A 26,411-nucleotide genomic window follows, 5' to 3' on the forward strand; every position below is an offset into this window, starting at 1 on the left:
TTATATCCAGCAGTGCTTGCAATTCGTCCGTTTCAATCTTTTGAGGGCGTCCAGCACGCGGATTCATCTTCAAGACTGAAATCTCCTTGGTGAAATTTTTAATACCATCTTTTACATGTAGTATGACTTACAGCGTTTTCTCCATATGCAGCACAAATCATTGCAGTGGCTTCAGCAGCATTTTTCTTCAGATGAAACGCGAAGTGGATGGAAAATCGAATATGCTCTTTTGTTATTGCCATCGTGAATACTACTGATTTTTGAGATTATGTGCATCAAACGCCAAACCGTATGACATTTTAGAAAGCCAAATGTCAACGCTTTAAAATCGCAAAAGGGTGGGAAGATATATAAAATTTAAATTGTTATTTCGGTTGTATGAAATCTAAAGCTCAGAACATTTTGTACACCTAATAATATTACACATATTACACATATTTCAAGGCGAAATTCGAGAGGGCTATTTTTGATATTTCCATTGTTATAAAATAATGATATTGTCGCGCTCTTGGCGGACACGATAACGTTTCACGATAAGCGGAAAAGCTGCGCGCGAAATAACTATACTTCACTAAAAAAAACGGACTTTATTAAACAAATATACAATTGGTTCGCCGCGAACACACGTTCGTTGGCCTCCGTTCCGCGAAAACAACGCAACGCTAATCATAATTCGAACATCAAACGACACGTCGTTAGGGAACTCCTCTTTCAAAATATCGATTCTCGAAGTATTGATTCTTCCGAGGCAACGACGAGCGGAACGCCGCTCGGTCGCAACATTGCCCCCCTCCTCTTCTAGTTGTCGTCCCGACAACTTCAGGGAACTCTCTCACAGAAAAGTCGGTTTCATCTTCCATGGTGAAGTTCTCAGGGAATCTGTCGGCTTTCTGTTCTACTCTGAAAATCTGTCGGCACTTCTGTTCTACTGCTGCTGCAGGTTACCGAACGCCGAACCAGTCCCAAACTTCACTCTTCCCGGAGGTTCCGTGTGAGATCATCTTCCCTCTTCTTTCTTGATGCTTCTTTCTCTTGTGCTTGTGTCTTGCGTACTTCTCTCTTGAGTCTTCGGACAAGGGGGAGGAAACTTCTGTAGATCCTCATGTCCTTTCGGATACCCCAAGTCCTCGCCTCGCCTAAGTCCTCGGAAAAATCACGGTTCAAAAAAACCAAGGGCGAGGCAATCTTCTTAAAAAAAGAATTTCTTTAGTGGGATGTTCGGGCAGTAAGCAGAAGATCTTCCTCCCAACGTCGTTATTGCATCTCGTCTTCATGAAAAATTTGTCTTCAGTACGGCATTCGGAACGCCACTCGCTCGCAACAATATGATCCAATTTCATATTTAATATGTCCCGAGCGCCAAGAAAGAACACACACACGGAATTCGAAATCTTTCATAGTTCCCTTCCATCAAAGAGGGAGGGATGTCGCGAGCGTTAAGAACGCGCCCACCGCTGACGAAGCGGATTGCGGCAAGCGAGCGATACTTCATCATCCGACTATTATCACTTTTGTCAACCGATAGTGATTGCTAAATTGTAATCGTATGTATCAGGTGTATGCATAAGTTTTTTCCGGTTTAACTAAGAGATGTCGTCAGCGAAAAGTACACAGCGTATTAATTTGACACATACATCATTTTGTTCGTCTGACATTTAAAATTACAAACACACACAAGTTGAGTCCGCCAAAAACTAGCGTCTTTGTTTTATCGTTCAGTGATCATGTCGAGTTTTGTGCCTGAAAAAGAACATTTGCGGCACGCATTGCTTTTTTTATTTAATCAAAAGAAAAAGGCTGTTGAAAGTCATCGTTTGCTTGTAGAAGCATATGGTGAACACGCTCCATCGATTAGAACATGTGACATGGTTTCGACAATTTAAAAGTAGTGATTTCAATGTGAAAGACAGTGAGCGCTCTGGTAGACCACAAAAATGCGAAGACGAGCAATTGCAGGAGTTATTGGATGATGACCCAACTCAAACTCAACGGCAATTAGCAGAAGAATTACATGTATCACAAGAAACAATCAGCAGACGTTTACGAGCAAAAGATCATGAGAAAGATCAATAAACTCAGTAAATGGGTCCCACACGATTTGAATGAACGTCAAATGGAAAATCGCAAAGTCACTTGTGAAATGCTGCTTCAACGCCACGAAAGGAAATCATTTTTGTATCGAATTGTGACGGGTGACGAAAAATGGATTTATTTTGAAAACCCGAAGCGGAAAAAATCATGGCTTTTACCTGGCGAAGCTGGTCCATCAACACCAAGGCCAAATCGCTTTGGCAAGAAGACCATGCTCTATGTCTGGTGGAACCAGAGTGGTATTGTATATTATGAACTCTTGAAGCCCGGTGAAACCGTTAATACACAACGCTATCGCCAACAAATGATTAATTTAAACCACGCATTAATCGAAAGACGACCAGAATGGGCCAGAAGACATGGCAAAGTGATTTTGTTACACGACAATGCGCCGTCTCACACAGCAAAATCAGTGAAAGACACCTTGAAATCGCTTGGATGGGACATCCTTCCGCACCCGCCGTACTCCCCAGATCTGGCGCCATCTGACTATCACCTCTTCGCATCAATGGGGCACGCGCTCGCAGAGCAGCACTTCAGCAATTTCGAGAAAGTTGGAAAATGGCTCGAATGGTTTGCCGCAAAAGACAAGCAGTTTTTCTGGCATGGTATTCATAAATTACCTGAAAGATGGGCGAAATGTGTAGAAGCCGATGGCCAATATTTTGAATAAAAAAAAAATTAATTTCCCTTGAAAATTACGTGTCTTTTTTTACTAAAAAACCGGAAAAAACTTATGCATACACCTGGTATTTCGCAACCACTCTACTTAATCTTATATCTATAAAACGAGTTGCGCGGCCTTTACGCGGAAAACTGCCGCGCGATCCAGAAATATACCGCGAACGCTGACGAGCATTTTGACTACGCTGCGAGGACCACTTGGAACAAGATAAAAACGAGAGATCGGTGCTAGGAATGGGACTTGTTGAGATTTTGTCTTGCCGTCACGTCTGTCGCGGTTTGAATTAATCAATACAAGAATATATTGTGTAATAAAGTTCATTGAAAAAACGGAGAGTGTCGTGCTTTACGCCGCGAATCACCAGCTGACTCCCTGGTCGGTCTTTCCCCGAAATAATCCGCACAACATAAAGTGGTGGCAGCGGTGAGATCATTTCGGAGCAGCAGCAGCACCCAGTAATCTGGAAAAAGCAAACGACCAAAATCAAGGAGAAGGCTGAAAAAAAGAGGAGCTGAAACTCCAGCAAAGAAAGATACTCGGTAGAGAGTAACGCCAAGCATATTAGCGACACCGGAGAGGCAAGAGTTAATCAAACTCCTGTCGAAAGAAACACGTCGTGGCTACACCGCGAGTCAGCCAGCCGAGCGCTTAATCCAAGTCCCCCGAGCTTCGAACAGACGGAAAATTCACGCGATCCGCGCGATAACGTACGCCGTAATTTAAACGATCATTACTCCGACAGTCTAACGAGTCAACCGGAGTTACATCCGAATATTGTAATTGAATGCGTGTTTTCGTTTAGCAACATAGATAATAGTATATTATCGGCGAAAGACGTGATGATGCTCTATTACGACCGACAGACACAAGATCACAATAGTGGCGGCACGAACGCAAGTAATCCTAGTTGCGGAGAATTTTCGCTGACGTCTTGCGATAGTAGCGTATTTGATCCAACCGAATTCCATACCGCTTCACGAAATCCGGCGAAAGTGGCAAATCAACCCTCAGATACACCGTTAAAACCGATCGCAGAAGAGCGACAAGTAATAAGTAGAGAATTAGAAGTAAAAAGAATGAGAACCACTCTAAGTCAGCCGCATTGGAAACCCGATTCGGCAGAAGCTTCGCGCGACACGCGAGATATGTTGGCCGAATTATTAGAAGGCATGCGAATGCTACAGAGCCGCATAAGTCAATTAGAAGTCACAAATTACGATCGGAATGCAGAAAATGACGAATCGATAGAAATGACATATGGGCATACAATGGATGACATCCGAAATTCGCGAGACCTCGTGAATACGTTTATGAAACTAAAAGAAACATGCGATATGATTCCAGAGATGGACGGATCGTCGCGGAACCAAGTTTAAAAATTTTTAAACGCAAGCACTTACGCGAAATGAGCGAAATAAATCCTGCCGATAAAAAAATCATTATTAAAAGCGATCCATGAAACTAACAGGAAAAGCTAAACAGGAAGCATTTTCAAACAAGAGATATATACGCACATTCACGCAATTGAAACAAGAAATCGAGATGTATTATTTGGCAAAGCGTAATACCATACACATTCAACGAGAATTTAACATGATTCGCCAAAAATTATTTAACATGATTCGCCCGGAGAAAGCACGTGAGAATATGGACTCCGCGTAGACAAACTAGCGATGGAACTCTATTAGTCTATGATAGAAGGCTGCGAGTACACCGCTGAGTACAAAAGGCAATTCTAGATACGATTCAAGAATTAGCATTAGAGAATTTCCAATTAGGATTACGCGAAGAAATACAAACAATAGTGTGCTCCAGGAATTATACGAATTTACAGCCGCGATCCTAGACGCTACAGCCGAAGAAAAATTAAACGGCAGCCAACCTATCAAAGTTTACAATAACGAGAAAGCAAAAGGCAATCAAAAATTGGAGTGCCACAAATGCGATAGATTAGGACATCTGGCGCGTGATTGTCGTTCGAATCGATATACGACCAGATATTCGCTATCGCGAGCCCTACGACCAGCAAACGTAAATAATATCGAGAAATACTGCTCGTATTGCAAAAAAGTAAGTCATAAGCGCGACGAGTGTTGGTCACTGAATGGATGCCCGAGAAAAGAACAGCCAAGACAAACAAGATAATGGAAAAGGACGACAAATAAATACCGCCAACAATGAAAAAGAATAAGCAGCGAAAAGAGAGCGATAAACTGTCGTTCACCAGCAGCGGTGATGACGAAGAAGAAGAGAAACCGAAAACAAAGATAATGCGAACCGTACGCGAGCATCAAGTGACACAGATGAATACGCCCCACACAAACATCACCGTTAGATTTGTTTACTTTGCCGATCCGAGAAAAGAAAAAAGGAAAAATGAGTTTCCTCCTAGATACAGGCTCCACTCTAACATTGATAAGAATAGGAAATTTGAAGGGAAACACATTAATGCGCGAAGAGCGATTAGCTCTAACCGGAGTCACAGGCTCCTAATGGCAAAGGCCACTAAATGCTGACGCGCTTAGCAAAAATCCGATCGCGCTCGACACACAGATAAATAACGTCGAACGCGATAAGGAAGGATATGAATATAACAAAGAAGAAAAAGAGCAAATAATGTACGAATATCATAATGCCCCCCTCGGAGGACACCAAGCGTAACACGTACTATAAATCGGATACGATTAACGCACAACTAGCATGGATTAACAAGAGATGTGGAAGAATACATCGTCAAGTGCGAACATTGCCAGAAAAACAAACTGAGCCGGAATACCAAAATGCCTCTGGTACTGATCGACACGGCGGAAAAACCGTTTGCGAAATGCACTCTAAGCATCGGGACCATTCACGGTCATTACGAAAGAAAATAAATACCTACTAACATTTCAGGACGACTTAACAAAATTCAGTAAAGCGATACCGATAACAGATCAGGAAATAAGCACAAATTGTCAAAGAATTCACTATGAAAATAATATGCGAATTTTGGAATATCGGAGAAAATACTGACAGATCAAGGAATGAAGTTTGTTAATGAGATGTTCAAGGATGTATGCACCCTTTTAAAAATAATAACAATCCAAATCACCGCGTATCATCCTAAAAGCAACGGAGCCCTGGAGAGATCGCACAGGATTCTGACCGAATATTTGAGACACTATATAAATGAGGATCAAATTAATTGGGATGAATGGATTCTAACGCGATGTTCACAATGCAACACCGCATACAGCAACAGGTTATACACCGTTCGAATTGATGTACGAGCACTGAGCAACCTAACTCTATGGTGGCGCTGCCAGCCTCTGACAGCGCCGCCAAAACCATACTACACATATGACAACTACGCGCAAGAGCTAAGAGAACGATTCTGAGCCATATAAAAATTAGCGAAAGAACATATCCGCGAAGCAAAACAAAAAGCAAAAAGCTATGCAGAAGAATACAAACACTAAAACCTTCAAAGTAGGAGATAAAGTCCTTTTGCACGACGAAGCAGTGTGCAGAAGACGATCGAAGAAATTGGAAGCACCATAGATAGGTCCGTATCAAATAATTGAGAAAATCTCAGATGTCAATTACAAAATTAAACAGAAACGAAAAATCGCGACGGTGCACGCGAACCGACTCAAACTATTCATCGAAAGCTAAAAAAACGATCGCATACGAATAATTACTCGCGAAAAGCGAAGAGCAAAAGCATTAGTAATAAAAATAGTATAAAATTAGAGTTAGTAAAGAAGAAATACAATACTCACCAGTCATGACGAGGCAGGACGGCGACGACTTATCGCCCAGTGGCGACATAAACTCGTACCTGCAGAGAGTTGCGGGGGCAACGCTCCTCAAGAATGGACGGAGGAGGCGCCTAAGACCTCTCCTGGACACACACCTGTGCTCGCGAAGGAGGACGGGGATAGTACTCCTCAGTCCAGACGATTGTAGACGGCCTGGACATCACCCTAGTTACCAGCCGTTGCGCCGCCGCACGCACTCATTGCAAATAAGAAGGATATATTCCCTACTGCACACAATGCACTGCATATTTTGATTTTTTTTCTCTGTCTTTTCCCTTGCACCAAACGATGCGCAATAGACTGCGGTCGACGGCAGACTGAATAAAATAATTTATTAAACGTCCCACACAAAAATGCACGGTTAGGATTCACAGAAAAATAATCTGAGTCCTAATCTTGTAGGATGCTCTTTGTGTGAACAGAAGCAGTACAAGCGACATCCCGGCAAGCCTGACTGGGAATTGTTCTCGCACCAGCTGGGGATCTACTACGAAGAAATCGGTTAACTGAAACAGGCGGAATCGGCATGGAAACTAATGATAAAGCTAAGCACAAAAGAATTAGAGATCAGACCAATTACAGAAATATATTGAGAAAACCATACGACAATGCGGAAAAATTATAGGCAACGCACAGCTAATTGCTAATTATTTGCAGAAATGTTACGAGAATAATAGAAAAAGATAATACCAAACTGATTATGCTGCTGGCGCAATTAGAAACACTATACAAAACAACTTACAGACGACGAGGACTGCTAGACGCGGCCGGGATAGTTAGCAAAATTATTCGCAACGATGGACGTCGACGATCGGAGACTAATAGACGAGCAATTGCAAATGTTACGAACTAACGGCAAGACATGTAGTAAAAAACCAAATAAGAGTAATCAACATCACAATAGCATACCTAAACAAATTAGAAATGCTAAATTATAATGAAAATCTGATAATGAACGCTATAAAACGACTAAAGCAACAGTTGGCAAAGTTTACAAACAGATGTAGAATATTTATTAATCTTGACAACAATAATGAACGATTTAATGAGAGACACGGAAAATGTAATAGATTATTTGACGTACAGGAAAAACGGAATGATACCGATACGATTATTATCTATCGAACACATAATAACAGCCCTCAGAGAAGCGGCTGCACAACTAATCACGGGATTACATTTTCCCTTTAAAATCCAGATTGAAAACTGGCGGACAATACAAACATTACTTTCAGCGCGTATTCAGATGGATCATATGTATATACGATCCTACGATTCCCGATTGTAGCATATCTTACATATAAATTAGTTAAGATATCATTACGATATCATTACTTGTACACAACCACGCGAACGTATTTACCTACATATCTACTTATATAATGTATATAACGTATCTATCTACATAAAAATAAACCATCCTCTGTTACCTATATAAAAATAAATCATCCTCTGTTAGCTATAAATAAAGAGAATCACCATTGTGAACTGAATGTAATATTGAAAGCGCGAAAAAAGAAGGGAGGGTGTGCGTCACGGCGGGGCCCGACTACGAATCAGTCGTGAAAACTCGTAATTATTTTGCGAAAAAATATCATCTCAGCCAGGAATCGAACCTGGATCTCCTGCTTACCGGGCAGGCATCTTATCCCTTCGACTACCAAGGCATTATAAATTATTGGAAGAGATAGAGTTAAAACGCTACATACGAGAAACAAACACATACACATGCGAACAGAACTTCGCGACATATTACGTGGAAACGACAACACCATGCGAGGTGCAAATACACACACACACACACACACACACACACACACACACACACACACACACACACACACACACACACACACACACACACACACACACACACCGGACAGCTTAACTATTGCGAAAAGAATCATATTATATCTAACACACCGTTGTGGATAGCATTGACGGAGGAGCAAGCGTGGCTCTACTCCACGGCGTATAAACAAGAAATTAGCAAGTGCGAAAATTAGCTAGAAGAAAAAATTATATTAGAAGAAACAATAAAACTAAAAGAAAAATAAAACTAAAAGATAATTATAAATTAATCTCCGAATGTAATATTGAAAGCGTGAAAAAAAGAAGGGAGGGTGTGTGTCACGGCAAGGCCCGATCACGAACCAGTCATGAAAACTCGTAATTATTTTGCGAAAAATATCACCTCAGCCAGGAATCGAACCTGGATCTCCCGCTTACCGGGCAGGCATCTTATCCCTTCGACTACTGAGGTATGTGATGATATTTATCGCAAATAACGTGTTTAGAATAACACGTCAACAATACAATGATACACATATATACATATATACATGTTACAATATACATATATACATGTATTCTCTCGAATACTGAAGAAATAAAATATATCCAAAGCTACCTTCCCTCGAATCTCCACGGTACTGAAGAAATAAAATATATCCAAATATATCTTTCCGAATATAATATTATGCTAGAGATAAAAAATAGAGACACTGATAAGAATAAGATATAAGAATAACAAAAACCGATACCTTACGACAAATAATTAAAAATCCCGTAGATTTAATCAAATTAAGCGTAAGCCTAGAAGAAATAAAGAACTCTAAGAGATAGCGGTAATGACTTATTCGAAAATAAATATTTTGTATATCCTACGGGAACAGGCATCTGCGTAGTAATAATAATTGTAATAGGATTAATAGTATGGCGCACAAGTAAAAACAAAAATAAAAAACAAAAAGAAAGCGAGATAACCATACAGAGGTGTCGCGACGATGTTATGATATATTAGAGATAAGCACACGATTATACTATATTTACGCGACAGTACATATAAATTAGATAAAGCCACCTTCCATCGGAGGCGGAGGGATGTCGCGAGCGCCAAGAAGAAATACACATGGAACTTAAAACCTTTCATAGTTCCCTTCCATCGAAGGGGGAGGGATGTTGCGAGCGCCATGAACGCAATCGCGCCCACCGCTGACGAAGCGGATTGCGGCAAGCGAGCGATACTTCATCATCCGATTATTATCACTTTTGTCAACCGATAGCGATTGCTAAATTGTAATCGTATGTATTTCGCAACCGCTCTACTTAATCTTTTGTCTAAAGCGAGTTGCGCGGCTTTTACGCGGAAAGCTGCCGCGCAACCCAGAAATATACCGCGAACGCTGACAAGCGTTTTGACTACGCTGCAAGGACCGGCCGCCTAGAACAGGATAAAAACGGGAAACCGGTGCTAGGAGCGGGACTCGTTGAGATTTTGTCTTGCCGTCACGTCTGTCGCGATTTGAATTAATCAGTACAAGAATATATTGTGTAATAAAGTTTTATTGAAAAAACGAAGAATGTCGTGCTTTACATCGCGAATCACCAGCTGACTCCCTGATCGGTCCTTCCTCGAAACGACTCGCACAAATGTTTGATAATGTCGATTTGTCAAACATCTGACAACGTTGCTAGATTATTATGTATACTGATGATCGTTACCGATAGTGGTTATCTACTCAGTAAAAATCATAGCCGGGTTGAAATTCTAGTGCCTAGCTCCGAAAGTAAGAAAAATCGGAAGCTATAAGCGAGTATTTCACATTATTTGGCACTCCGTAAAGTTTCTTGCGTCGTTTATCGTATTGTATTGTAGTTTTACTTTAAAAATATTACATTTTCGTATTCTTAAAAATATATCAGAAAGTGAGCTATAACGATGTTACTGTGTAAAAATTGATATATTTAATGTGAAAACTCAGTTGTCAGAAACCGCTGTGACAGCTAAAAAATATATGATATTTCAAGAGTTGTTTTATATTTCTGGATGACATATCGGACAGATATCTTAGTTTCTGATATATTTTATAACTTTTAAGAATTCAAAAATGTAATATCTTTAGGAAAAATTAAAGAAAAAAGATATAGGACGCAAGACTTTTAATGCATATTTTTATCGTCTATAACGTCATTAAATCAATATGGCTGCAACGAAAGAGCCGAACCTTAAGGTTGAACTTTATTTTTTTACACAATACACTTGACGGGAATTGAGATGTTTCCGTTTCGAGTTTTTGACGAGAATTAAGCTACGTGTTTAAGAGGGATCTTCGTCCAAGATGAGATAGACGGTATTTTCGTTAATGTAATAACCAATGCAACGCGTTTTGATACAAAGCATGGTGATTGAAAGGGTTTCCTAAAACAATATGTGAGAATTGGAAAATGTATTGATGTAGTGTATTGAGATGATTTGTTTGAACAGAACCAGTAATAAAGTAATAAAGTAATAAAGATAAACCTTGTAACGGTCACGAAGTGAAAGTATGTCGGGATAACTGTCTGGAGCCTATATTGGAAAGTGTATCGAGTCCTATTTATTGAGGAAAAGAAAAAAAAGAATGTTTAAAACTATTTTAATATCGGGACACTTAATTCTACTCGACAAAAGGAGCAAGAAAAAAAAGGTTCTCGAATACCGAGTAGCGGCACATAATACCTCCTCCCTTAAATTGAAGATCCTTCTTGATCTTTCTTTCGCAAAATATATTCGAGTTTCGCAGATGTAATTATAATCAATTTGTATAACTTAATAATATAATATTCCAAATTTGGCAATACAGTAACTTAATTCTAAGATTACATATTGTGCATATCATAACATATTGATACACAAAAGAAGTTAATTATTTAGTAGTTTAATATAATCATACGCAAATATTACTGAATACATCCGTTTGATCACGTTAATATTGACCACAGTCCCATTTGACCACATTGCGATTGGCCACGTTGCAATTGACCATGTTGATATTGATCACGTTGCAATTGATCATCGTCCCGATTGACCACCGTCCCGATTGACCACTGTCTCGATTGACCATCGTCCCTATTGACCACAGTCCCGATTGATCACGATTCGATAATCATTATCCCGAGATTAATTAAAAGTCGAAGGGATGGGTAAAGACGGACGCACCGAATATCCTTTCGCAGGTGGCCGCTGTGCAGTGTGCCTGCGAGTCGAACGTGCCGTACAGATCATACGTGTCAACGTCTTGAAAAAGATGCTATGACTCCGACTGCGTGACATACGTCCGTCGGTCCGTTAATTTAGGCAAGAGAATTTAATCTCTTTTGCCTGAGATAGCCATATGCGATCTCCGAGAGCGAGCGGAAACAAGCGTGACAAGAGGATTAAATTATTAATGAATAAATTGATTTATCATTTAATAAATCATTTAATAAAGTAATTTATCATTTAATTAACTAAAGTAACGAATAAAGTACAAAATTAAAAAGCAAATATTAGGTGTACAAAAAAAGTTCTGAACTTTTTTTTGTAAAATTCAATCTTTATTCAAAAACAAACAAAAAAATAATTAATTAGCGAAATATTCCTCGTTTGCATCAACGACCTTTTGCCATCTTTCGGGTAGCTTGCAAATTCCTTGACGATAAAAGCTCATCGGTTTCGAAGCGATAAAGTCATCAATGCATTTTCGTATTTCTTCAAATCTCACGAAATGTGTATCAGCCAAATGATGCTGCAGCGACCGGAATAGGTAGTAATCGGAAAGCGCCATGTCTGGACTATACGCCGCGTGCGGGAGAAGTTCCCAGCCTAACGCAAAGATATGGTCCTGAGTCGCTTTCGCAACATGTGGTCGAGCATTGTCATGAAGCGAGATCATTTTACGACGTAAATGGCCTCTTTTCTTCTAATGCATCGCTCAAATGTTGTTGATAGCGGTCTGCCGTAATTGTTTCACCCGGTTGTAACAACTCGTAATACAACACACCTTTCCAATCCCACCAGATAGAGAGCAAAACCTTCTTGGCGTGGATATTGGGCTTTGGCGTCGATGTCGAAGGTTGACCAGGGTCAACTCATGATTTTCTACGTTTAGGGTTATCATAAAGAATCCACTTTTCATCGCCTGTAATGATTTTGTGCAGAAAATCTTTTCCGGAACTTTGAAAGCAAAGTGAGTGCAGTGTCACGCCGACGATTTTTGTTGTCTTTGGACAATTCATGTGGAACCTATCTGCCTTCCTTTCCCATCGTATGTAAACGTACGGAAATGATTTACTGCGTAACGCCAAGCTATTCTGCAAGCTCCTTTTCAATTTGCGCAGAGTTTATATCCAGCAGTGCTTGCAATTCGTCCGTTTCAATCTTTTGAGGGCGTCCAGCACGCGGTTCATCTTCAAGATTGAAATCTCCTTGGCGAAATTTTTGATACCATCTTTTATATGTAGTATGACTTACAGCGTTCTCTCTATATGCAGCACAAATCATTGCAGTGGCTTCAGCAGCATTTTTCTTCAGATGAAACGCGAAGTGGATGGAAAATCGAATATGCTCTTTTGTTATTGCTGTCGTGAACACTACTGATTTTTGAGATTATGTGCATCAAACGCCAAACGCCAACCGTATGACATTTTAGAAGGCCAAATGTCAACGCTTTAAAACCGCAAAAGGGCGGGAAGATATATAAAATTTAAATTGTTATTTTGGTTGTATGAAATCTAAAGCTCAGAACTTTTTTGTACACCTAATACTTAACATAAAGGAGAAATGGTACGCATAGTGATTACTCGGTAAATAATGATAATGGTTAATATCATTTCGCTTGGGCGCATGAGAGTGGAAAAAATTGCATTGTAAGTGTATCACGCGGATGTTACAAAAGAGGTCGTCGGGCATGGCAGTTTGGGATAAAACTCTACGTTAAAATATTTAGGGCTATGCCCGGTTTTTACAATATAAATAATTGGACACAAAAAAATAAAATATTTTAAACAAACAATTATGTAAATGTAAAAGTGTTAGACCTTAAGGACGGTAGGCTCAGAAAGGTAAGTAATAGGGAGGGGAGCAAGGGGGAACAATCAATATTTAAGTGATGGATAGATCATATTAATCTATGCGACTTACTACTGCGATGATAACAAGAAATGTCGTTGCAGATAGATCGACGAGAAACAAACGGGGATAGGAACCAGCTGCTAGTGGTTCTCTGCAGGGTGCTCCAGAAGAATCAAGGGGCGCACAAAAAAAACACTCCCGTTTAGAAATAAACAATAATTGAAAGAAATTACAAGTTTAATTTAATTCACTCGTCTCGATATTAATATTTAAATAAGACTCGATATTAATACTGAATCTGCGATTACTTCGGTGAGAATCGACAAAGCTAAACTGAGAGTTAAAAGCGAATGCGGACGGACGGGCAGGTATACGAATGTCCAAAAAAAAGATTTAAGATTGCTCGAAAAAACTAACGGATCAGAGTGCGTGAAAAAACTATCGGTCAAAGAACAAGTGCGAAGTGCGTTTCCTCCGGGGAGGATCCTGGTAAAAAGCTATCGCGGGATGAAGCTTCGGTTCGGGAATTAAGAATATCTCGCAAGTCTTTAACGAATAGGAATTAGCGAGTCATTAGGGATGTGGGGGGAGTTAGCCTATCATAGTTCAGAATTTTGGAAAAAGAATCTGATTGGAATGAGGAGAATTTTTTAGGGATGATAGTTTAGTGGGCCTGAGCCTTTATCAACATATGGCATTATCTAAATATTTGTGGCCGAATGGGTAGTCGGCGGATTAAATAACCGACGCGAAGGCGGCTATTCGAATACGCAGTCTCCTATGAGGGAAAACAGATACCTACTCGGATGATTTATGATTTTCCGTCGTTGCCAGTGCACTAAGGATTTCTTTGCGTTCGGCATATGGCTCAAATCTTATCCTAGCTTAGTTGCAATTCAATCGGGTTTTATAGTTTATTTATAGTTTATTTTATAGTTTACTTGTTAGTTCGAAAAGCGAGCCCTCAATAGTCTGAGGTTGACATGTCTGAGATTTACGTGTTCAGCAGACTGGCGTCCACGGAGCTAAAGTAAAAATTATCTTAGTTTATAGAATGATATTTTTTATGCTGTATCAGAGTTCGCCCGTTCGTTCCGAAAAGAGAGAAAAATCGTAAAGTCCGCCGGACGTAACAATTCAAAAAATATGTGCATACATATCCTTCCGACGATTGCGACGATCATAGCTTCGGAAATGCTGTTATTATTTGTTCAGCCAATTCATTTTTAAATCACTGGATGGATACCTTTTAAAAATAATAAATATACAAAACATGAACATACAGATAAAAAATATTTAGGAATTTTAAATTGTCGCGTTCGCGGCGTTACTTCCCGAGATCGCGGTACTCGGCGGAGCGCTTTCGGAAAGGAAGAACACTGTTTAAAGAAAAGCTCGCTCTTTATTAAACCAACGGTACAGAAACGCGTCCGGCCACGGCGGAATCTGGCCGTGAAATCTGTAAAACAGTCGGAGAACGACGCGTTGCCAAGGGCCGATCCTCTATTCAAACTCTTATCGATTGATATTAATTAATTTCAGCAGCGCCGAACGGAACATCACACGGCCGCAACACTGCCCCCCTCTTCATAAAATTGTCATTCCGACAATTCTTCCTCTTTCAAGAACTTCCTCTTGGAAAAGACTTCTGGGCTCATGGCGACTTCCTGCCCTACCCTGAGCTGCTGCCTCAGGTTACTGGGCGCCGCTACTTCTAATCCCAGTCTTCTCTACTCTTCAGAAGAATCTTGTTCTTGAAATTTTTGCGCGTTTCACTCTTGACTCTTCGTCTTGAGCTTTGCGCACTTCTCTCTTCCATTTTTCGGACAAAGTGGGGGTAATCGTCGTGGACTCTTACGTCTTTCTAAAAGACACACTAAGCCCCTGCCTCGGCATTCGCTCATCGTCCCCCGGAAAAACCACGACTCGGAAAACCGGGGGCAAGGCAGACTTCTTTTCAGATTGAAGCACGAGCTTGAAGATCTTGCTTGGTGCTCAGGCTCGAGGATCTCCCCACGACGCTTGTCACAACGGAAGGAAGCTTAAAGAAAGATAAAACAGAAAACAGTAATTCAAAACAATTAACAAGAAATAAAAGTAATGTCAAAATTGGAAAACCGGACCCCGAAAACCTCTACTTAAAATTCTTCCCTTTCTCTAAACGGAGCTAACCTGGCATGCACAACCTTGCTTTTCCGACTACCTGAATGAGAAATACAGAAAACTACATCACTAATTTTCTTAATTATCTCAAAAGGCCCCTCCCAATCGTTCTGTAGTTTGGGAGACCTACCCTTCTTACGATGAGAATTAAATAACCAAAGCTTCTGTCCTTCCTCAAAAACGGGATGCCTAGCCTTTCGATCATAGCGGCATTTGATCTTCAAAGACTTTGATTCTAATCTCTCTCTTACTCTCTGATGAATTTCATCCAGCTTCTGCCGCAAATTCCGAACGTACTCCTCCGCTGACTCGGAAAAACCATAACTGGGAGGAGTACCTCTTAGCAAATCCATCGGCAAGGTAAGATCTCTTCCGCAAAACAATTCTGAAGGAGTTACGTCTGTAGCCTCATGTTTAGAGGTCCTATAGGCAAGAAGAAACATAGGAATCCAACGATCCTAATCCTTTTGATTCTCTTCAACAAACTTTGACAAATACTGTAAAATTGTCTGATGTTGTCTTTCAACTTGATCATCAGACTGAGGATGAAGAGCGGTCGTCTTCGTTTTCCTAATTCCCAAAATTCTCATTAATTCTTGAAAGAGCTGTGTTCAAAATTCCTTCCCTGATCAGTATGAAGTTCCAACGGGACCCCATATCTAGAAACAACATGATTAACAAAAATTTCTGCTACTGTAATAGCTCTCATATTTTTCAAAGGAAAAGCCTCTACTCATTTAGTAAAACAATCTACAACAATTAGGAGATACTTATTGCCTGAAGAAGAAACGGGTAACGGGCCTAAAATATCCATTTGAATCCTCTCAAAAGGAGCTCCCGAATTAAAGATCTGCAAAGGAGATTTCCCCTTATCTGCAGCACCCCTCTTCGCAATACAAATCTTACAGGTTCTGCACCATTCCTCAACATCCTTTTTACAGGTTGCCCAATAAAAACGCTTCCGGATCTTTTCCAGCGTTTTATTGATCCCGAAATGCCCTCCAGAAGGAGTATCATGAGCTTCTTCTAAAATCTGCTTCACTTTGCTTCGCGGAACCATCAACTGAAGAAAACTGTTTTTCAAATTAGGAGCCTCCCATCTCTTATGCAAAATCCCATTTTGGATTTCCAAGGCATGCCATTGATGCCAATAAATCTTGACTGACAATCCTTTCGAAGAAACTTCCTCCCAAGAAGGTCGCAAATCATTTTCTTTGGCAAGTAAAAACATTGCAAGTTCCTGATCCTCTATTTGAGCCCTTTGTCAATCCTCAGAAGAATCCTCACGCAAAACAATACAAGCAACTCCTTTATCCTCAAAAAGCCCTCTCTGAACTTTAGAACAGAATCTACATTTTTCTTCTACACAAAGGCGTCTCGAAAGACCATCGACATTACTGTGTATAATCCCCTTTCGATGAGCAACATCAAAATCGTATTGTTGTAACCTTTCCATCCAGCGAGCCAATTGTCCCTCCAAGTCTTTGAAGGACATCAACTATCTCAAAGAAGCATGATCAGTTCGAATAGAGAAACTGTTTCCGTACAAATAATGATGAAAATGTTTCATCGAATCTATCAAAGCTAATAACTCTCTTCTTGTTGTGCAATAATTCCGCTCAGGTTTGTTCAAAACCTGACTATAATAAGCAATGACCCTCTCATAGCCGTCCTGAACTTGTGAAAGTACCGCCCCTATTCCAAAACCTGAAGCATCCGTATCCAAAATCATCTTTCCTTCCTCCTTCGGAAAGGAAAGAAGAGGTGCAGACGTTAATGCCTGTTTTAACCACAAAAATGCTTCTTGATATTGTTCGGTCCAATCAAATTTAGTCAAATTCTCAGTTAACTTAAACAGAGGCTTCGCAATTGAAGAAAATCCCTTAACAAACTTCCGATAATAAGAGCAAAATCCAAGAAAACTTCGAACCTGTTTCTTATTCTGAGGAACTGGCCACTCAGTGACTGCTTCAGTCTTCTCAGGATCCGTAGCGATCCCGGCAGAAGAAACAACATGACCCAAATATTTTACTTGTCTCCTAAATAAATCACATTTCTTTGGGTTAACACTAAGTTTCACAGCACGAAATTTCAGAACAACCTCTCTTAAATTCTCTTTCATTTTCTCAAAGGTTTTGCCAAATACTATCACATCATCTAAATAAACCAGGCAAATTTTCGAAAGTAAACCCCGAAGCACCCGTTCCATAAGACGTTCAAAAGTAGCCGGGGCATTACACAGACCAAAAGGCATTGCAACAAATTGCCAAAGTCCATTCCCCACAGAAAAAGCAGTCTTTTCCCTATCTTCGGGACGAATTTTCAGTTGCCAATAACCACTCTTCAAATCCAGAGTGGAAAACCAGGCATTTCCCGATAACTGATCAAGAAGATCGTCAATCCTTGGTAGCGGATAAGAATCTTTTTTCGTAACCGCATTCAATTTCCGAAAATCAATGCAAAATCTAAGAGATCCATCTTTCTTCTTTACCAAAACTGCTGGAGAAACCCAAGGACTTAAAGATTTTTCAATTATCCCTTGTTCTTTCATGTATTCCATAATTTTTTCAACTTCTGAACGCATATGAATTGGAATTCTCCTAGGAGCCTGTTTGAAGAATCCATTAATTCAATTTTATGTTGAAGAACTTCACACTTTCCTGCAACAGCTTGCTCCGAAAACACGTCACGAAATTCTCGCAACAATGTAGCGAAAACTATTCTCTGATCTACCTCCAACTCCCGGGAATTATTATCAAAGAATTCTTCCAACTCCGCGGGCACAGTTTCGTCCTCTTGCTTAATCCGACGACAAAAACCTTCTCTATGATCTCCACGGAGAAAAGATTCTATTACAGTTTGCATCCCTATTCGTGAAAAGAAATCCGCGCCCAAAATACAATCCTCTCCAATATCGGCAACGAAAATCGATAACTCTAAATTAAATCTCCCTAACTTTATCTTAGCGAACATTTTAAAACTGATCGGGACCCTTTCCCCCGTAGGATACCTCAAATTTTCTTCCTTTGCTGAAAAACACTTTCCTTTTCTCCCTATAAATTTACTACTCACCAAGATCACGTCGGAGCCCGTATCCAATTTAAAAAAACAGTCTCTCCCATTAAGAGAGCTTTGGAAAACAAAATTTCCTGATTTTTCATACCCTCTCTCAAAACGCCTACAAACACCTGGGGCATTTCTTCCATTTGTCGAGCCCGCCCCTAAAAGTTCGACAAAACCTATTTTCCTTGCTGTGAAACAGAAAGTGATGGACACTCGGAACGGAAGTGCCCTTGTTTTCCGCACTGCCAACATTCCTTTTTCTCTTGAATTTTAAAATTCTCCTTTTTCTTAAAATTTAAACCTCTCGTTCCACGAGATTCTATTTTGAATCCATTTAAATCAGGATTGCTCTTAAAATTCGAGCAATCTTTAACCTTTTTAAAATCAAAATTTCTCCGCTCTTTTAAACAATTCTCCCTAATAATTTTAATAGCTAAAGCCCTTTCTACCGCGGCCCTCAAAGATGTTAACTCTTCTAGCTGCAATGTCTATTTAACATTCACATCAGATAATACAACTACAAATTGAGAACAAGCAATTTTGTCACGAACTCCGGGAGAACATTCAGGATAAGCTAATCGAGATAAACGCTTGATATCCGAGCCTAATGCAGCTAAATCTTCTCCGAATCTCTGTTTTCGATTCGTAAATTGATAATAATAATTTTGCGAGGATAAATTTTCTCCAAAACGTAGCTCTAAACGCGCGACCAAATTTTCAAATTGAAAGTTCTCAAAATCCGTGCCCCCTTCCAAAATCGCACGCGCTTTTCCTCGGAGACATGACGCTAATACGACAGCCTTCTCTGCGTTTCCCAAATTATTCGCCCGCGCAATTAAATTAAACTGCGTAAGATATTCGCGCAATGGAACACTACCGTCATAAGTATCGGGCTTAAGTTTCAAGTCGAAACTAAAATTTGAAAAAGGAAATGACTGGCCTGATATCGGACGTTGCGAAATCTCTTCCTGCGGACCGGGCAGATATGAAGATATTTCTGTCTCTCGACGAGCGCGCTCCTCCCTCAGAGAGCGAAGCTTCTCCAGCGTTAAGCGAAGAATCTCCTCCAAGTTCGGAGCCTCCGGCTCTTCCGCTCGAGTACAGGCCCTTTTTCTTGCAAAGACCACTCTCCGACCTTTCGCTTCTTCCTGTCCAGTCCCCGTCTCTTCTGTTTGTCGCTCCGCCATTATCTCTCACACACGGATCGAAAAATTCGATCCCGGACGAGTCCCCAAAATTGTCGCGTTCGCGGCGTTACTTCCCGAGATCGCGGTACTCAGCGGAGCGCTTTCGGAAAGGAAGAACACTGTTTAAAGAAAAGCTCGCTCTTTATTAAACCAACGGTACAACGGTACAGAAACGCGTCCAGCCACCGCGGAATCTGGCCGTGAAATCTGTAAAACAGTCGGAGAACGACGCGTTGTCAAGGGCCGATTCTCTATTCAAACTCTTATCGATGATATTGATTAATTTCAGCAGCGCCGAACGGAACACCGCACGGCCGCAACAATATATATATATATATATATATATATATATATATATATATATGTTTTTTAAAGTAGATGAAATTTTATGTGAAATTATTAAAATTAAAATTAATGAAACTTACATGTTATTATTGAACTTGACGATTTCTGCGCAAACTATTCTTATCAACTCATGACGAGCTTTATTGTCTATTATGTCGGCATCTAGCGCACTTAACAAAGAAGATTTCCTTTTTTGTTTCGCATCATGTTCTTTTACCCAATCGCGAACATTGAATGTACTCCCTTGATTATTGTACTATATAACCAGAAATATATATGCATTTTATAATATTTATTTTTTCAGAGCATTAATGAACAAATAAATATTATAAAATGTGTATGTGTATTACATTAATTTAATTTTATTGCATTAAAATTTATATTATATTACACACCTCCTGAATACTGTGTTTCTGTTTAGTAGGCGCATTTGGAAGTTTGCAATCACTTGTTGAAGCTTCTACTTCGGTATTTTCTACTGGTATTACATTAGTATTAGAAACTTGTATCGTTTCATTGTCTTTCTCAGATATTTTACTAATAACAACACAGTCCTATAGTTACAAAAACATTACATATAGATAAGTATTATGAAAGTGAAAATTTGGAAGTGTGGAGTGTGGAATATATATCAGTATAAAAGATATCAATAAATTATTTTTATATACATATACATAATCAGTAATTCACAAAAGACATACATACTTGATTTGCTGAATTTATCAAATTTAAAATCTTCTTTCTTGAGCCTATCTTTATTTGTAATTCTTTTAAGTCATTTTCTGTCAATGATAGGAATGCTGTGTTATCAACACATTCTTCTGAAATGAGTAAATAATCTTTATCTCTTTAATGTATACATACCAATCTGTGTGTGCGTTTGTGTGCGTGCGTACGTGTGCAGTTTTATATATGAATATACATTCTGATCTTCAAATGCACAGTGCAGATTTTCAAATCCTCTGATGGTATTAAAATGTATTATATAATATGCATTATATAAGGAATATAATTGAATAATTATATATATATATATATATATATACATAATTGTTGTACCCCGGATGGGCTACGTTAATTTTAGAGATAGTCGGGTTCGTTAAGCCTAAGGAGTTGGGACTCCGAGCAGGATCAAAAGAATGGAAGGGAATCTTCTTGAAATCACTAACACACTTTCTTTATGTTACTTGGTTTATTTAACAATTGCACAATTTCTTGGATTTAGTATTACTTATTTTATTTCTTTCACACACGGTTAGACGTCGGCGGGCGCGTATCGCGTTACTCTGGCGGCCGTCGACCGAATATGTCACCTGAGACGCTGATAGTACGGCTCGCGTGAACTTCGCTGTGCTCGTGTAATATCTTGTGCGATAATTATAATAACGATTCCGAACGACACGTTATGCTTGATTGACTCCTGACTCTGCTGATTCCGCCTTGTGTAAACGGTTATATAGTCTGATCGATGCCCGATCAGCATTCTGATCGCTTGCGTCGATCGATTGCGTGATATTGATTAATCAATATTACGCTCGATTTGATCATCAAATTTAGGCATTTGCTGATCAGCTTTTTCGCAATGTTCTCGCGATGCATTTCTGCGGTCTTTCGAAAGACTGGTCGCAATTTCGGCGGTCACACATTTGTGTCATCTTTCGAAAGACTTTTCGAGATTCATGCGACCTAATTTTGTTGCCATGCGGACTACTTTTATTATTGGTTGTAGACCTGGCTACAACAATATATATATATATATATATATATATATATATATATATACATATATATGTGTTTGTTTACTTGTGCATAAACATGTATATACAAGAAAGTACGTATATCCAGTTAAATAATTATAAAATCATATGGCGGAGAATTATATAACAGAAGTTTTTTTTATAATCTAATCACAGAGAAAGTGATTTCGGATGTGGCAAATTGTCAGTATTGATCAATCTATAATCTGTAGAATTTTCACGAACACAATAAGCATTTAATAATTCTTCCAACCATAATGTTTGCCATACTTCACATCATAAGTAAACTTTATCATTATTCAATATTAATATTTCTTTAATTCTATCGAATAAAATATCTCCATCGTCTGTTTCAATATCGCTATCAATGGCAACAAATAACTCATTATGATATTCAATTCCATGTACTACAATTCTGTTTAATTTGAAAATGTAATCATTATTTTCGAATCTCAATTTATTTAAGTTTAATTGTGCTAAGAATATGAGCAACTTTCACATATTCTCGTTTAGACTATTTTAACTTATTACTATTAAATGGACTTTCATTAATTCCCCAAATTGTACATTGAGACATTTGGTATATATTAATCATTGTTTTAGTGATATTTTTATAATTGCAACATATTGCATCGTATCTTTTTAAAAGTTGGTATTTTGCTTCGAAACGTAAACAATTCAACTAGCGTAGAGGACCTAAATTACGAATACAATCGCAATAGTGATTTAGATAATGGTCCTTATTAATTGGATTAACATTTGGAAATAATTTTCTAAATAGATTATTATGTTCGATAATCAGTTCAGATAGATATGGCAATATTGATAATTTCAATTTAGGAGAAAATACTATTTCTGTAATTCTATTTAAAAGTAATATTAGTCTTAAATATTTGTCATCTTCTGGCATCTTCTGGCTCATTATTGTTGATGTATATATTATATGAATTAAAGAGAGTAAGCAGATATGAAAACGATGTATGAAGAAATTCGAAAATTGTTAAAATTATATGCTTTACTTGTTATACTTATAATAAGCTGTTATATAATTTTATAATAAAATTATAACAACTGAAGAATATAATAAAAAAAGAATATAATAAAAGAGTATAATAATAAAATGAGTAAGAATAAATACGAAATTATTTTCTTATTACAATCTTATTGTATATATTCCGAGAATACTTTTAGAAATCGAAAATTTACTATATTTCATATAATTAATTACAAATTCAACAAGTTACGCATATTTTTGTTTATATTAAATAAACAGGAGAGAGAAAGAAGAAGTAATATAATATGATTTGATTATTTCATTTATCATTTAATAAATGTCTTGTCGAATTTGTAATTAATTACTCAAAACAGCAAATTATGAATTTCTTAGACATTTTCGGAATATATATTATACATTTATATTGAGAAAATAATTTCATATGTATTTTTTTGATCAATTGACTCATCTCATTCTGTGCATAAAGGTATTAAGATATAGTTACCAAGAATGAATAATTTGCAAGATATTTTATACTTTATGTCAAATTAACAATAACAAATTCAAGTCTTATAACAGAAAGTGCTATACTCTAAATTTTTAGGAGTGAAATGCATCACTCTTTGCTAGAGTGAATAAAAGATCACTCCGTTTTGGAGTGAACTTTTTCTCCTATGGAGTGAATGTGTTCACTCCTTGCAATGAAGTGAACAAACTTACTCATATAGGAGTGATTTAAATGTCCGATCAATATTCAATACTCCTACAAGAGTGAAATTTCAGTGTGATAAGAGTAAATGTTTCTTTCGCGCGAGAGACTCCGCGAGGGAATCGCTGGAACCGTGATGCTTCGCGCGTCTGTGTTTTTTCGTTGCCACATCGTCGCTGGTTTATTTTTTTATGGCCACGATGGATTTTCCAATCAAGTGGAATTTACCAGAAGTAAGTATAAATATATTGAATTTAATATATATACAGTGGCCTTTAATCGTATTGTATTTTTCAGAGTTGGTCAAAATATAAAAAATTAAATAGCAAAAAAATAAATTACGCGTTTCAATGAAAATTAACCAATAAATCTTAAAATTATATGTTTTTTGCTGAATAATATTTTACATCTATAACATGAATTTAAAAGTTTCATTGTTTCATTGTTGTAGGAAACTTTAAATGATCCGAAAGAATTGAAGCGGTACTTATGCTGCCAAGATGTACAAAGTGAAGCTGCTGAAATATTAGAACGTAAATATTTCACATTCAGATCCTAATATATTCATTTCAATTTCGAGATAACTGTATGAACCAACTTGTATAAAGCATCGATACTTTCGGTTTTGTATACGAAGCAGTTTATTCATGAAAATAACTTTGAACTTATTAATGTACACTTACGTACATATTACTTATATATAAAATGCGCGCGCGCGCGCGCGCGTGTGTGTATGTGTGTGTGTGTGTGTGTGTGTGTGTGTGTGTGTGTGTGTGTGTGTGTGTGTGTGTGTGTGTGTGTGTGTGTGTGTGTGTGTGTGTGTGTGTGTGCATGTGTATGTGTAATGCGTGTATAACATATTATAACAATTTCTAAATCTAGAATAATAATAACATATTATAACAATTTCTAAAATTAGAATTGATAGAATTTTTTTAATTTTACAGAAGTTGATTTCAAATAAATATTATAAATTTCAATCCTTCTCTTTAACTAATATAATGGATAATTATAGACTTATATGTTTTCAATGCAAGAAAGTTTTTTATGGAGTTAAAAACTTTTCAACTCCAAAACTTTTCGCCGCAACCATGCTATATTGTTAATCAAGTACAAAGCATCGGGATTTTTTTGTAAACAAGATAATTGCGCCAGACATTTTCTGAAATACAATTCCTTTATACGACATATAAAAAAAAGCTATATTGCTAATGCAATTTTTTCTTCCATTACTGGTACAGCTTTAAAAAAAGTCATAGCAGCAGTCGACATTTTTGTTTCTGATATTTCCGATTTTGTACAGGATGAAGTAACAGATTTTTGTACATCCCAAAATATTAATGTAAAAGAACCTGCAGTTAAAAAAATTCTTAAATAAATTCAATTTTAATGATTTATTTAAAAATATGGATACCTTGACAGGTCAGATTAAAGTATTAAAGAAGAACTATAAGTACATTCAACCATGTGAAATACCATTAGGATATAAAAATACCATTAGGATATAGAATAGATGAGCGATTTAATACACATAAACAAGAGTGGGAACAAAAACAAGTTTATGAAAGTATACAATATGTATCTATAATCGAAACGTTGCAATTAATTATGTCTCATGCTGATATACGCGAATACATTAATTCAGAGACAAGTTCTGATCATGATTGGTTAGTTAATTTTAGAGATGGCCAAAGTTTTCAAACGCATGAATTTTTTCGCAAATATCCTAACGCATTTAGAATTCAATTGTACTATGACGATATTGTCGTTAATAATTTCTCTTGGTTCAAGAGTTCAACCACACAAAATAGGGACATTTTATTTTGTTGTATAAAATTTACGACAGTGCTTGAATTCATTTTTGGGTGCAATACAAGTACTTATGCCATACAGCTGATATTGATAAGTATGGCATGGCAGCAGTTTTAAGATCATTTTTGCAAGATATGAAAACTCTGGAAAGTGATACTGGTTATCACAATATCTGATGGAATAGAGTGGATTCTTCAAGCTACTGTTGCTGCTGTATGCGCTGACGGACTAGCAGCGCACCAATTATTTGGACTTCTTAGTTCAGCAGCTCAATATTTCTGCAGATTGTACATGATAAATCGCAACGATTTTAAAAATAGTATAAACATATCTGCAGCGCCTCGCACAAAAGAATTATACAACAATCAAGTACAAAGTATAACAGAAAAAATAAATTTAAAAGATATAAAATTCGATGAAACAATCCGGAGTTAAAGAAAATAGTGCCCTACACTCGTTGTGTTATTTTCATTGTACAGAAAATTTTGTATTTGATTCTATGCACGATATTTTTGAAGGGATAACTCCAATGGAATTAAAATTAGTTTTGAATCATTTCATTACACATGATCAGTATAATTTGAAACTGGACACATTTAACAATAGAATTCATCTATTTAAATACGATTTTTCGGAACAAAAAAATAAGCCATTGCTGCAAATTTTTCAACAGCATCTCTAAATAATTTAAAAGACCACAAAATTTTGCAAACAGCTAGTCAAACGTGATGTTTGATGAGAGTATTTCCATTCATTGTGTCTGATAAAGCCATATACATCAACAATAATGATAATCAAGAAATATCGAAAACGCTCGACGATCGCACAGTGCAATATTTCTATTTCCTTCTCTTACGCGTCGCGAGTGCAAGAAAGTATAATGATATTCCTATTCTCTGTTCACAGGCGCTTCGATGCGAGAGAGTAGGAT

General features: G+C 37.9%; 1 long non-coding RNA gene and 1 pseudogene across 1 annotated transcript; one reads left to right on the forward strand and one right to left on the reverse strand.

Annotated features, from left to right (window-relative positions):
* Positions 1-20,294: 20,294 nt before the first annotated feature.
* Positions 20,295-21,945, reverse strand: LOC112552443 (uncharacterized). The gene is made up of 4 exons (XR_016139485.1): positions 21,073-21,945; positions 20,914-20,990; positions 20,604-20,762; positions 20,295-20,464 (listed from the first exon to the last, which is right to left on the reverse strand). It is a non-coding gene; the product is annotated as an uncharacterized LOC112552443 (long non-coding RNA).
* A 1,923-nt stretch (positions 21,946-23,868) lies between these two features.
* On the forward strand, positions 23,869-26,209 carry LOC148936483 (uncharacterized; annotated as a pseudogene).
* The last annotated feature ends 202 nt before the right edge of the window (positions 26,210-26,411 follow it).

Source organism: Pogonomyrmex barbatus, unplaced genomic scaffold, assembly GCF_055798465.1.
Source record: "Pogonomyrmex barbatus isolate J1 unplaced genomic scaffold, ASM5579846v1 scaffold21, whole genome shotgun sequence".
Classification (NCBI taxonomy): domain Eukaryota; kingdom Metazoa; phylum Arthropoda; class Insecta; order Hymenoptera; family Formicidae; genus Pogonomyrmex; species Pogonomyrmex barbatus.